The following is a 13,405-nucleotide window of genomic DNA, read 5'->3' on the forward strand; positions in this document are numbered from 1 at the left end:
AGACGGGTCTCCTGAATACAGCAAACTGATGGGTCTTGCCTCTTTATCCAGTTTGCCAGTCTGTGTCTTTTAATTGGAGCATTTAGTCCATTTACATTTAAGGTTAATATTGTTATGTGTGAACTTGATCCTGCCATTATGATATTAACTGGTTATTTTGCTCGTTAGTTGATGCAGTTTCTTCCTAGCCTCGATGGTCTTTACATTTTGGCATGTTTTTGCAATGGCTGGTACCGGTTGTTCCTTTCCATGTTTAGTGCTTCCTTCAGGGTCTCTTGTAAGGCAGGCCTGGTGGTGACAAAATCTCTAAGCATTTGCTTATCTGTAAAGGATTTTATTTCTCCTTCACTTATGAAACTTAGTTTGGCTGGATATGAAATTCTGGGTTTAAAATGCTTTTCTTTAGGGATGTTGAATATTGGCCCCCACTCTCTTCTGGCTTGTAGAGTTTCTGCCGAGAGATCTGCTATTAGTCTGATGGGTTTCCCTTTGTGGGTAACCCAACCTTTCTCTCTGGCTACCCTTAAGATTTTTTCCTTCATTTCATAAGTCCCTTTCAATTTTGTTATTTCTTTCCTATTAAATCCACGTATTTCTCATATTTCTCTTAATTGAAATTCAGAATTATTATTTCCAATCAAGTACCTCATACAGTACCTGGCACAAATTATGGAAGGCAAAAGGAGATAAAAGAATCTTCATGACATCAGTCACTGTTCTATTCAGTGAGAAAAGGGTGTTGGTGATGGCTTTGAAGTATGTGTAGCTTATGAGATATTAAACATTGCCAGAGGAAATACAGAAGCTTAATAAACTGCTAACCTAATTTTATGAATAATACTAAATCAAAAGTTATATTAGCTCCTTATAGGGTAAAATACATAATTTTTAGGAAATTAGCAAGGCTCTCGCATAAACAATGGTTTTTAAATGATTTCCCATAGAAATCTAAGATACTACAGAGGACCTAGCAGTATTAAGGGATAATGAAGTCACAGCTTCAGAGCCTCCATCCTTTCTTTAGCAAGTTAGCTCTTCTTGTACCTGTTCTATTTTATATAATATGGTTGTATCTAACTTTTTTTAAAAAAACTTTCTGTTCTTCTAAAAAATTTCAAGCTATGAAAGTCACTGATTAAGTCAAACTCCTTCATTTTACAAAAGAGGCAACACAAACTCAGAGCACTTATGTCTTACTGTAGGTCACAAAGCCAATTAGCTCCAGGCCAGAAATGGGCTTTAGGTCTTCTGTCTGAGACTGGCATTTGATGCCAGTGATTTCCTCCATATTTAGGAGAAATGTATACATTTAAAAATATAACTCAGAGAAAATGCATGCATATGGTAAAACTGTCTTGTAGCTCAAACATGTTTAGGTGCAATAGGTTAAAAAGTAGCTGTCCAGCTAAATAGTGAATTCTAAAATTATGAATACAAAGTAAGCAATAGAAATTAATATCATAACATCTCTGAGTGACAGTCAACATAATCAATTTGTAAAAAACAAGTTTGTTAAACTCCAAAAAAAAAAAAAAAAAAAAATAGAAAAAAAGGGAAAAAAGGAACTCAAAGGAGAAAAACTTTATCAAGCCAGGTGATATTGAGAAAATTCTTAGAAAAACTATTAATTTTCTCCAAATAGGACTTGACTTACCAAAATCAATTAATAAATGAATTATCCACGTTCTGGGTTATTTTTAGCAAAATTGAAGACACAAAACAGATTTCTCTTCACCATCTAGCATACTTCTATCTAACCTCTTGTCATTAATTGGTACATACAAAGAAAGTTCTGAACTTAATTTCAAGGATAACTTAAACCCATGCACAAATAATTGGTGAGCCTTCATTTCCCTGGCTTCAAGTTTCCATGTGAGGGCTCATGCTGTCTCTACTTTCCTCTTGGGAGGAGGGAAGATTTATGTAATGAGTAAATTTGGGCAAAGCACATTGAGTGTATTTGTTTGGCTTTGAGTCCCTTTGCAAACGTGTGTCTGCCTACAGTGACATGAGTTTGGATTGGCTGTCATCTCTGCAGGAAGCTGCCTGCTCCTGTGGCAGTGTCAAGTATCTCTTTCTTCCACTTGCAACTGTGTGTAAGAGCCTAGTCTGAGAAGAAATGTTCAGAAGCTCACTGTGGCTGCACATCTGAGCCACATCTTCCCATGAGTTGTCATAAGTCAGCAATAAAGCTGGTATGTTGATGTCTGTCCATTTGATTCTTATGTTCTGAACTCAGAGAAAAAATAGGAGCGTCATTTGCAGCCTACCCCACCACAGCCCCACCAAGATGGCTACATAACACTTGTAAAAATGTTTCCTACTTCCTTGACTTTGTAACTTTATATTCTTCAACACAACCCCCCATGTTAACAAGAGAAAGGGCTGGAATAAAGATTGTAAATAAAGAAATATAGTGAAATCAGGCCGGGCGCAGTGGCCTGTAATCCCAGCACTTTGGGAGGCTGAGGTGGGAGGATCACGAGGTCAGGAGATCGAGACCATCCTGGCTAACATGGTGAAATCCCATCTCTACTAAAAATACAAAAAATTAGCCAGGTGTGGTGGCAGGCAACTGTAGCCCCAGCCACTTGAGAGGCTGAGGCAGGAGAATGGCGTGAACCTAGGAGGTGGAGCTTGCTGTGAGCCAAGATCACGCCACTGCACTCCAGCCTGGGTGACAGAGCAAGATTCTGTCTCAAAAAAAAAAAAAAAAAAAAAGGAAATAAAGAAATATAGTAAAATCAATCACAATAGTAAAGCCCAACAAATACAATGTTCACTATTTCAACAATAACTTAGTGACAGGCTACTGTTACATTGTACCTGATATTATAAGTTTAAAAATATTGCTGTATTGTCTTTTTGAGACCAATTTGATAAATACATATACATCACACACATACTTTTCCATAATTAATATATTTTCAAGTAACCATGTTTTTAAATTAAAATGTAATATCATTCTGTATTTTAAGGAGCACTCAAGTTTTATGACAGTAATTATGCACTCCCATGTAGTATAATCAAATAGGTTTGCACATTTAAACCACTGCAATTCAAGATCAAAATATCAATAATGTCTGAAGGCAATTATACTTGCTAGTTTGTGAGTATTAAAAACATGCACTGTGTCACAGAGAAAGAAAATGGGGAATACTTCATTCACCAAAGACCTGATAGATGAAGCATAGATCCACACATATATTTAAAGTGCAACTCAACATTCTGTGGAAAATGTGCAACTCAACATTCTGATATGACAGTGTTCCACCATGCAACACAATGTTCCACCATGCAACACAATGTTCCACCATGTAAAAAGCTACAGTCTTAGAAATATGGTTTTAGCTTGGACATATCTGTATAACTACATTTAGAAAAGAAGTTGCTAAACTGAATGAACATTTGAGAAATAGAAAAGTTACTTAAATAAATTATTAGAAACCTTTTGAGTCAGTAATGTACTGGAAGTCCAAATCCAATCAATGTAGAAATGAGTCTTCCTCTCTCAAACATTTAAAAAACATGTACCAAGTGACTACTGGGTGCCATACATTGTCTTAGACACACAGGTACTATACAACTTTCAAACCTAAAAAAAAACTTTAAACCAGCTAAGTCTTATCTTTCATTAATGTGGTATAAAGTGAAGATTTCAGTTATCACAAAAACATTCTATGTGCAAAAGGATCCAATGACTGATGTATTTTTGAAGCTAATTTTAATTTTTGAATTTTACAATATAATTTTTTAAAGAACCAATAAAATTATAAAATTCCTTCCCATATATGGAACAAAGCATCTCAGAATTTAAATAAAAACAAAGTAAACGTTTGGAAAAAGTATACATAGTTATCTATGATAGCTATCATAGTGTTAAGTGGTAAGGCTAAACTTAATGTGTTGGTGACAGGTGCAAGAACTGGCAAAAGAGATCAACATAGAGAACACTGGCTTTGACATCTAGCACAACTTCCATCACATGCAACAAAAATGAGGTATTATAATCAGTTTCTCTACAGTTTAAAAAACGGCATAAGAAAGAACTTCAAATTAACAATATTCCAAAATATCACAACCTTGTAAATAAAGAAGATAAATACATTCAGTATCAATGCGATTTTAACATATTTTATATTTAGATATTTTAACATTTTACTTTCTAGAATTATAGCCAAAAATGTCTAAATATCTTCTTGTTTGTAATGCTCCCTCTAAAAACCTACCTTTTGTATTATTTTAGATAATCTGTACCAACTCTCATAGTATTATTAGATGTTTTCCTAGTAGAAATAATTAAATTTTAGCAACTCTAGTAGGCACCTTCTTTCTGTATCTCTAAGAGTTTTGTAAACAATTACATAAGAACTTTTTCAGGTCATTCTAAAGAAGTTATGAAAACATGTCACTGAATCTTCATAGAATTATTAAGTCAAACATGATTTGGCAAACCAATTGCCCACAAAGGAACCCTGCACTCTTTGGAACTACTAATGAAGTTTAAGATGAACTGTCTTTCAACATATCTGGAAATACTAAAAATAAATAGCACTTTGCCCCCTAAAAACTAAGAGAAAATATTTTCTCAAAAATCTTTGCTTGCACTACATTCGTATTTATACATGCTTTCATTATCTTATGAAATTATACATGAGCTGATTATTCTGGAAAAAAAAGATAAGAAAATTTCACATGTGCATCATGATTAAACTTCACAGTAGTATTTAACATTCTTCCTCTTTTTGTACCCAGAAGTGCAGTTTTATGACCCTGAAGCACTTAGACCCTGATCATATCACTCTTTTTTCAGAAAAATAAAACTAAGCTATCAAAATAATTAAAAACTCAGCTAGCTAGGATCATCTAATTTATGTATTAAAACAATCATTTAATTGTTCCCCTTTATTTAGCAGCAATGCTGTCTGAGAAAGTTTAGATTTGCTCCTCTAGAATTTTTTAGAATATGAAGCCAGGTAAAGAAAAAACATTTCATTTAACATAAGCATACACTACTTTTCTCTGCATTAAAGAGACTGTGAAATCACCATCAAAACTATAAGCCAATGTGCATTGATTGAAATGGGTATTTCAGTGACAGTGATACACATTGAAAACTAGTTCCTACCTATTTATTTTAGTTCAAAAAATTGTGGGTTTTTTAATAATTTATTTTGTTTTTGTTTTTTTCCTCAACAGGGACTCACTAAGTTGCCCAGGCTGGAGGGCATTGGCTATTTATAGCTGTGATTATGATACACTACAGCCTGTAAATCTTGGGCTCAAGTGATTATTTTGCCTACTCAGCCTCCTAAGTAGCTAGGATGACTGCACACAGTTTTAAAATTTCTCCCCCAGTCAAAAATGGAGTATCTATCTATCTATCTATCTATCTATCTATCTATCTATAATCAATGCTTTAATTTATAGATCTTGTCATTGCTGGCATCATTTTGGGATCTTCAGAAATGGATTCTCACTATGAATAAAATCATCTAGTTGGATTGTAAGATGTCTGCTACATCATCAAGGTAAATGGGAACCCTGCACAGCTTTATGGAATTCTGGGTAGAAAGAAGATAATGGTTTATGTGTGGTTGTAATTGCCATTAAAAGACTCAATATCATTGCCATATTAGTCATCAGTATTTCAAGTGATAGACACAAGTGAACATCATTTTAAAAATTTAAAGAGTTGAATGATTTAGCTATTTTCAAGCTATTGTAAAATTGCACAGCAATAACAGAGAGTTTACAAAAACTGAGAAAAAAAGTGATGTAGGTATAGTGGCAATTAAAGACCCAGTCTTGTGTAAAAAAAATTATAAGACTTTTAACTTAAAAACAAAAAAATGAATCCTTTAAGTGTTCCATGTTTATTTACTTCATAAATGTATTTATTTTAGATTACTTTAAATAATGAACATCTACATGTGATTAACTGTTTGGATGTCAAACATTCACTTCTGATTAGGGGCACAAAACTTGAGATGGTACAAGAAAGCATTAAAAGTGTTATGAACAACAGTTAAACTCAAACCAATCAGAAAGCAAGCCAAAACATCTCCAAGTATATATTTAGTTACTAGGGAATAATATTCACTTTCTAAAATGTAACTTAAATGCAGTTTTTAAAGCAAATCAAAATGTGTTACTTAAGTTTATTGAATGAAGTTAACAACTAGGTATTTCATAAAAATGAGAACTCCAGGGACTTTTAGTAAAATTTCTGTTTTCTTTCTTTGTTAACACAGGTAATGTTGACCATTATTTAACATACGAGTCAATTAACTCAGTATTTCACCTACTTAAAAACAAGAATTGCATCAGACATCTGAAAACCAAAGGAAGAAAGATAATATAACTAACCTTGAACAAGTAGGTCTTTGCACTGTTATTTTATGTAGTAGGCTTCAGGAAGAAATCATGAATTTTTCTTCTAAAATAAGTATTCTGTCGACTCAAACTATTGGTAAGATTTCCAACACAAGGTAAATCTGGGACTGGCCTCCTAGCATGAGTTGTGAATAAAGATCTGGTCTGTTGTTTCTCCAAAAGAAGTTTCTTACTGGTCTCTGCTTGTCTCTCATGAGTTCTATGAAGATTGCAAAAGAAAAAGCTTAGTATTTTATTTTATCCTACATAATTAGAAAAGGACTTGTATTTAAAAAGAAAACCCTTGTATAAGAATAATAACATTTCCTATTAAACCGTACTTTAACAATGAAGACGTGTGAGAGCATGCCTAATGTATGTAATTATAGGTTTTAAATTGTTCTTAAAAAGTACATATATATTTTAGGAGAATTTCTAACAAAAAGTTTTTTTTTTGCCTGCCATGACTATTCACTATGTAGAAATATATCAAAACGTCATGTTGTATTTCTTAAATACATACAATTAAGAAACTAAAACTAAAAAAGCTATAAATATGTGTTTATTAAACCAGTTTAAAGATTAAAAAAAATTATCCCTCAAATACATTTTCAGGCGTTTGATTTAACATTTCTTGTACATTTTCACGCATTATTTGGGATCAATTAAGCATTTGACACTGAGAAGTAATTCACACAAACAACTCCCAGGGGAGACAAAAAGAACTAAAACAGCTTCAAAGGCAGTCAGCTACTAACATTGTGACCAAGGCATCGGAGGTGGGGCCTGTCCTTCTGTCTTCCACACACACCCTCAGGCTAACAAAAGTGTTATTTTTAACCATTTTGTGAATTATACATCCCTTAATCTCTGTATTAGTAATTCCCCATTTCACAAGGATGTTTTTATAAAGAATAAGAAAACTATACAGGGTGTTTTCTCAGGGTGCTGTCTAATGATAATTCCCAAGATCACTACCAAAGAAAGTTAATTTACCAACTGCCAGAAAGTGAAATGTAGTAGTAATTGTACTTGACCATTTTGGTCTCAATTTTAATCCTCCAAACAATAGTTAAACTTATTAGTATTTCTATTTGGGGACATGTTGAAAAGCCATTTAATGACGATACTACTGTCTGAATTAAATGCTTCAAAAATACTTAGCTGAAAGACTAATAGATCAGGTTGACTAGATGTGAATCGGAAGGGGAAAAAAAGCCATATAAAACCAACAAATGTGGAAGAGACATAAACTCTCCTGGACAAACATTTGGAAGCTCAGTTCATTTACTAACACCATGTTTCCATAATTATATTATCTAGTTAACTTTCACTTCCCACTGATGTTGTGACCCTGTCTCACTAAAAATTAATCTTTTGAGGTAAATTAATGAGCTTATTTTCTATAATTATATTTTGACTGACTAGTTCATTTGACAACAAATCTCTAAATTTTAATTCTTCTAAATAGAGGTGCTCATATTTTTCTAATTCTGTTTTATTAAAGTCTTCTACAGTTTTCATTTTGGAGAGTTCAGATTCCAGATCTTTAACTATCAGCTCCATCTTATTTATTGAAACAATACCATGCTCTCTTAAGTGCTATAGGTTTCCTTGAGTTTCTGCTTGTGTTTAAACAAATTAAAAGTACAGTAACAAACAATTTAATTGGACATTTAAAAATAACTAAAAGAGTATAATTAATTTGTTTGTAACACATTGGATAAAAGCTTGAGGTGACAAATACCCCATTTACCCTAATGTGATTATTATGCATCTCATTCCTGTATTAAAATGTCTCATGTAACCCATACATATATATGTATATATATATGTACACAGACACCTACTGTGTACCCACAAAAATTAAAATTAAAAAGAAAACAAACCAAAACGGTACATTTTAAAGTAATTATAAGCTTCATAATTATTGTATATTTGTTTCCTTTTGTTTTAAGTCAGTGATTCAGAAAGCAATTTTAAATACATGAACGAGAAGCTGAAGCTTAAAATACTTATCAGCAATATTTACTAAATTGATAATAGCTAATACCTAGATAGGAGGATGAGTTCTGGTGTTCTGTGGCATTGTAGGGTGAATACAGTTAGCTATAATTTATGGTATGCTTTCAAAAAGCTAGAAGAGAGGATTGGAAATGTTCCCAACAGAAACAAATAATAAATGTTTGAGGTATTGAATATACTAGTTATCCTGATTTGAGCATTACACAGTGTATACATATATAGAGAAGATATCACTGTTACTTTATATCCCATAAACATGTATGTACATGTCAACTAAAAATATAAAAAAATTCATCTCATTAAAAAAATAATAATACGGGCCAGTCTTAGTGACTTACAGCTAATTAATAGTATGTGGCCTGACCATCCTCACTTAAAACAGGGGAAGGGGGTACCAAGCGCAAGCAGTTTGAGATAGAGAGCCTTTTCTAAGCTAATGCTGCAAATCTCATGGTGTAACTCTTACCATATTCCATTTATTCAAAGCAAGTTCCATTTATGAATGCCTAGAAGCTCCAATGTAGGTGATCTGGCTGCCTGCCACAGCCAACGTTCCAGGCAATGGCCAGCATTAACAACAAGACACACAGCTGAGCAAACCTTCAGATTATTGTACTTTCCCGGTCTTTGAGCTGTCCCCAGGAAAGATAAGAGGAACAGTGACAAGCTGTCCTGGCCAAGCTTCTCCCAAATGGCAGATTTATTAATGCAACAAATGTTGTTTTAACCCACTAAATTGTGGGTGATTGTTAGGAAACAATAAAAATAAAAATTGATTTAAAAAATTACAATAGAAAACTTACACAGTAGGAACTAGTCACCTTTAAAGTATGATCTAGTAGAGGTTGATATTAATTTTTTTCATGTCAAACTATGCTAATGAGAAGCAGTAGAAAAGTAGAAGACAGACAGACATAAGAGCTACTGAGGAGAAAGATTTCCTAAAATTCCTTTTAATTAAAAATTCTTATTACTAGGCAAGTGTGCTTCTTTAGGATTTCCACTCAAGTTAGGAAATCAGTAAGGCAGGGAAGCAAAGAGGCAAGTTTTGAAGTGCAACAGCTAGAAAACTAAAAATATTTGGTTTAACAATCAAAATCAGACATTATCTGATTTCATAGAAGTAAAATCTTAAGAAAGCTAAGCCGCAGAGTATGAAGTAATCAATCTGGCATTCATTATTCATTTTCCTTTCCTCAATGAGAAAATAAAGAGAACATTATAGAATCATTTTTAATCATCTCAGAAGTAAAATAAATGTAGTAGGTTTTGAATGTTAATAAATTAAATACAATGTACCCTTTACTGTACTTCACGTTTGTCTATACGAAGAAGTTAAGACCATTTAATCTTTATGTTGTACCACAATCCTTCTTCATATCATACAAAAAAATTAGCTTTGATATTTTGAAATTTAAACAACTAATTTTACTATTGTCTCTTATAAATTGCCTGAACATAACCTATTTTTTAGTGCTGAACTTTTGAGACTTTTTAGTTGAATAGGATAAAATATTTATTCCAAAAAAATGTATGAAGCTATAAAATATACCTGTGCATCTTGATCTATTTAAGCAGAGGGAAGTAGTTACAGAGAATTGTGATTTCTGAGAATGCAGGAACTGTACCAAGAAAAGATCATCCCAGGTGTTATACATAAGAATCAGGTGCCAGGTCAAAAGAGGATCTACCTGTGAACTGCAAGATGATGAATTAGCTCCATTTCCAATGAGAAAAGCTTATAGCCTGGACTGACTCTTCTCCTCCCAGGATGGATAACATCTACAGATGACTGTGCAAATTACAATGAGTTAATAAAACCTAATGCATGAAATAGTAGACTGTAAGAAGATGATGTGACCAAGATTAGATGGAAATGGGACTCAAGAGAGAGGCATTCAATGAGAGACTAAAGGTTCGAATAGAGAAACAAAGGAAAGGACTCTTGTCTCTGTAAGCTTGACTTCCCATCATGTCATGGAGTCAGCAAGGAATAAGCTTGCCACGGAATCTTTCAAGAAACAAAAAGTAAAGATGTTTCTTTATATTGAACTTTTATTATGCATGATAATATATAGCTGGTAATATGCAAAATGATTGAAAAAGAGTTATCATGTAAGTTGATGTGGTACTGGCATAAGAATAGAGAGATCAATGGTTTAGAATTTAGAATCCAAAAATAGACCTGCACATGTATGGTCAATTGATTTTCAACCAGGATAACAAAATTACTACATGAGAAAAGAATAGCATTTTCAACAAATGGTTCTGGGACAAACAGATATCCATATGCAAAAGAATAAAGTTGGCGTCCCAGCAAATACTGTATTTAAAATTTATCTGAAAATAAAATAGCTAAATTTAAGAGCTAAAACTACAAGTTTCTTCAAAGAAAAGACAGGAATAAATCTTTATGACTACATTTGGCAGTAGCTTCTTAGATATAACAACTCAAAATATGGATTAACATTATAATTTAAAGCTGTGGTGCTTGAAAATATACTAACAGTAAAGTAAAAAGGCAAGCCACTGAGTAGGAGAAAATATTTGAAAACTGTATTTCTCTTAGAAAACTTGTATCTACGATATATAAAGAACACTTACCATTCAGAAAGAAAAAGATGACCCAATTAGAAAATGGGCAAAGGAAAGAAATATACATTTCTCCAAAAAAGATATACACATAGCTAAGATGCACATTAAAACAAGATTAAAATTATTAGTCATTAGGGAATGCAAATCAAAACCATGGAGGGGTGCCACTTCCCACCACTAGCATGGAATCATTCCTGGTAAAAATGTGGAGAAATTAGAACCCTCATACTGCTAATGAAAAATGGTATAGCTGCTTTGGAAAATGTACGGGCATAAAGTTAAACATAGAATACCATATGACTCTTCAATTCCACCCATAAGTATGCACCCAAGAGACATGAAAACACATGCAAACACAAAAACTTATACATAAAAGTTCATGGCAGCATTATTAATAATAGCCCAAAATGGAAACAACCTAAAGATCTATCAACTGATGTGTGGGTAGATAAAATGTTTGTTATATCTAGACAATGAAATATACTCAGCAATAAGAAGAAATGAAGTGCCGATACTTGCTACAACAGAGGACCCTGAAAATGTTATGCTAAGTGAAAGAATCCAGTCACAACACGCCACATACTGTGATGTGAACAAGATGAAGCATACAGAACAGGCAAATATATACAAACAAAGTAGATCGGTGGTTCCCTAGAACTGAGCAAGGAATGGGAAACCGGTGGCTGACAAAAATGTAGAATTTCTTTTAAGAGTGATAAAAATATTCTAGAATAGACTGTGTTGACGATTGTGTAACTCTGTGAAAATACTAAAAGCCACTAAACTGTGCACTTTCAAAGAGTGAATTGCATGGCATGTTAATTATACCTCAATAAAATTGTTACCAAGAAAACCGATTTGATACTAGTGACTTGAAGTCATAGGATGGTGTACTGCTTGCTTTTATATCATTGGCCAGGGTTCAAGACACAGAATGAGCAGTATGCCCATCTTATAGAAAAAGAATACATTAAACATGTATTCTTCTAAGTCCATAAAATTAAAAAACAAATCTCTTTCACTTCTCAAAGCACTGAGAGATTTTTATTTCCCCAAAGTATTTGGGTACCTCTTTTGGTCCCAAAACGTACTTGATGTGTTAGCTTATTCATCTGAATATCCATTTCAAGTAGACCAGTTTTAAAATCTCCATGGAAATTAAGCTTTCCATTTTCACATTCCTTTAACTTCTTTTCTGTCATTTCTAAAAGCTCCTTATATCTGCAGGAATGTACAGAATGACTAAATCAAAATGTTTCAGACTAATATTTAACAATTTCTTTTCTTTTCTTTTTTTTTTAAACAAATGTGTTCTAACCTACAAAGAAACAAATCAATAAATTATCCCTCTCTCATTTGTTTCAATGTAACACAGTTTGAAAACATTCTAACAAAATTTAACTTTATGTAAGTAATATGAAGAAAATTTTACAACATATATGACAGATAAAGGATCGATATTATAACCATATATAGAGTTTTTATAAATAAACTATTAATATTTATTTTAGTATTTGGTTGGAAAGTAATCATGATTTTTGAACCACGATTACTTTTGTACCAACCTAATATGTTAATATAAAATACTAACCTATTATTAAATACGAGTTTTCACTCAGAGATCAGCATCAAAGGGGAAAAGCATATTTATATGTGAATATTTGCAAAAGACACAAAAATACATTTTTGATACATTTTGACCACAGTCTATAGGAAGAAAAGAATACACACACAAAAATTATCACAAAAATTATTCAAAGTAGAATAGAAAGAAAAGAAAACAGTCCGAGTTGAGGAGGGAAAAGGAAATGAGAGATCATGTGAAGACTTAACGACAGTTGTAGGAAGAGATCTAAAGATCTTTGCTAGCACAGTGCTAACAAAGTGAAAGGCATCCAAAACCATGCAGAGAAAGATAATGAGAGAAAAATATTAATTGGAATCAGAGAACAAATTAAAGTTCTCAGCAAATAGAAAAGCAGCCATGTTGGGGGCTTCAAAGGCACTGAGGAAAATTCTATTTTTACTCTCGGTGGCAGAAACACAATTACTCATTTTACTCTTTTTTAGGTAATGCATATTTTTATTATAACATATATATATAATATATGTGTATATATACACATGTGTATGTGTGTATCAAAAACAGCAGAAGTTTAGTGATATATATACATAACTCACATACGCATGGGAGGTACCAGTAGAAAATAAGTAAATATCCATAATATATTTAAAAACTAAACAGAATCAAAGAGACTGAAATAAAAGTTAATCGAGATAATTTTTGATGATGTTTAAAAACAACAAGGGCAGATTTTCAGATATTAAAGAACAGCAGATATGCACACTACCACCCGGAAGATTACCAAATACAAACACATCTTCAGAAATAAAAATTCAAAGTAGATAA

At 32.6% G+C, this 13,405-nt stretch overlaps 1 long non-coding RNA gene across 1 annotated transcript in view; it reads right to left on the reverse strand.

The window, feature by feature from the left end:
• Positions 1-13,405, reverse strand: part of LOC140712374 (uncharacterized) — a 35,365-nt gene that overhangs the window by 18,875 nt on the left and 3,085 nt on the right. The window contains exon 2 of the long non-coding RNA XR_012093907.1: positions 6,370-6,595. This is a non-coding gene — a long non-coding RNA (uncharacterized lncRNA). The remainder of the gene's footprint in view (positions 1-6,369; positions 6,596-13,405) is intronic.

Source organism: Chlorocebus sabaeus, chromosome 9, assembly GCF_047675955.1.
Source record: "Chlorocebus sabaeus isolate Y175 chromosome 9, mChlSab1.0.hap1, whole genome shotgun sequence".
Lineage (NCBI taxonomy): Eukaryota > Metazoa > Chordata > Mammalia > Primates > Cercopithecidae > Chlorocebus > Chlorocebus sabaeus.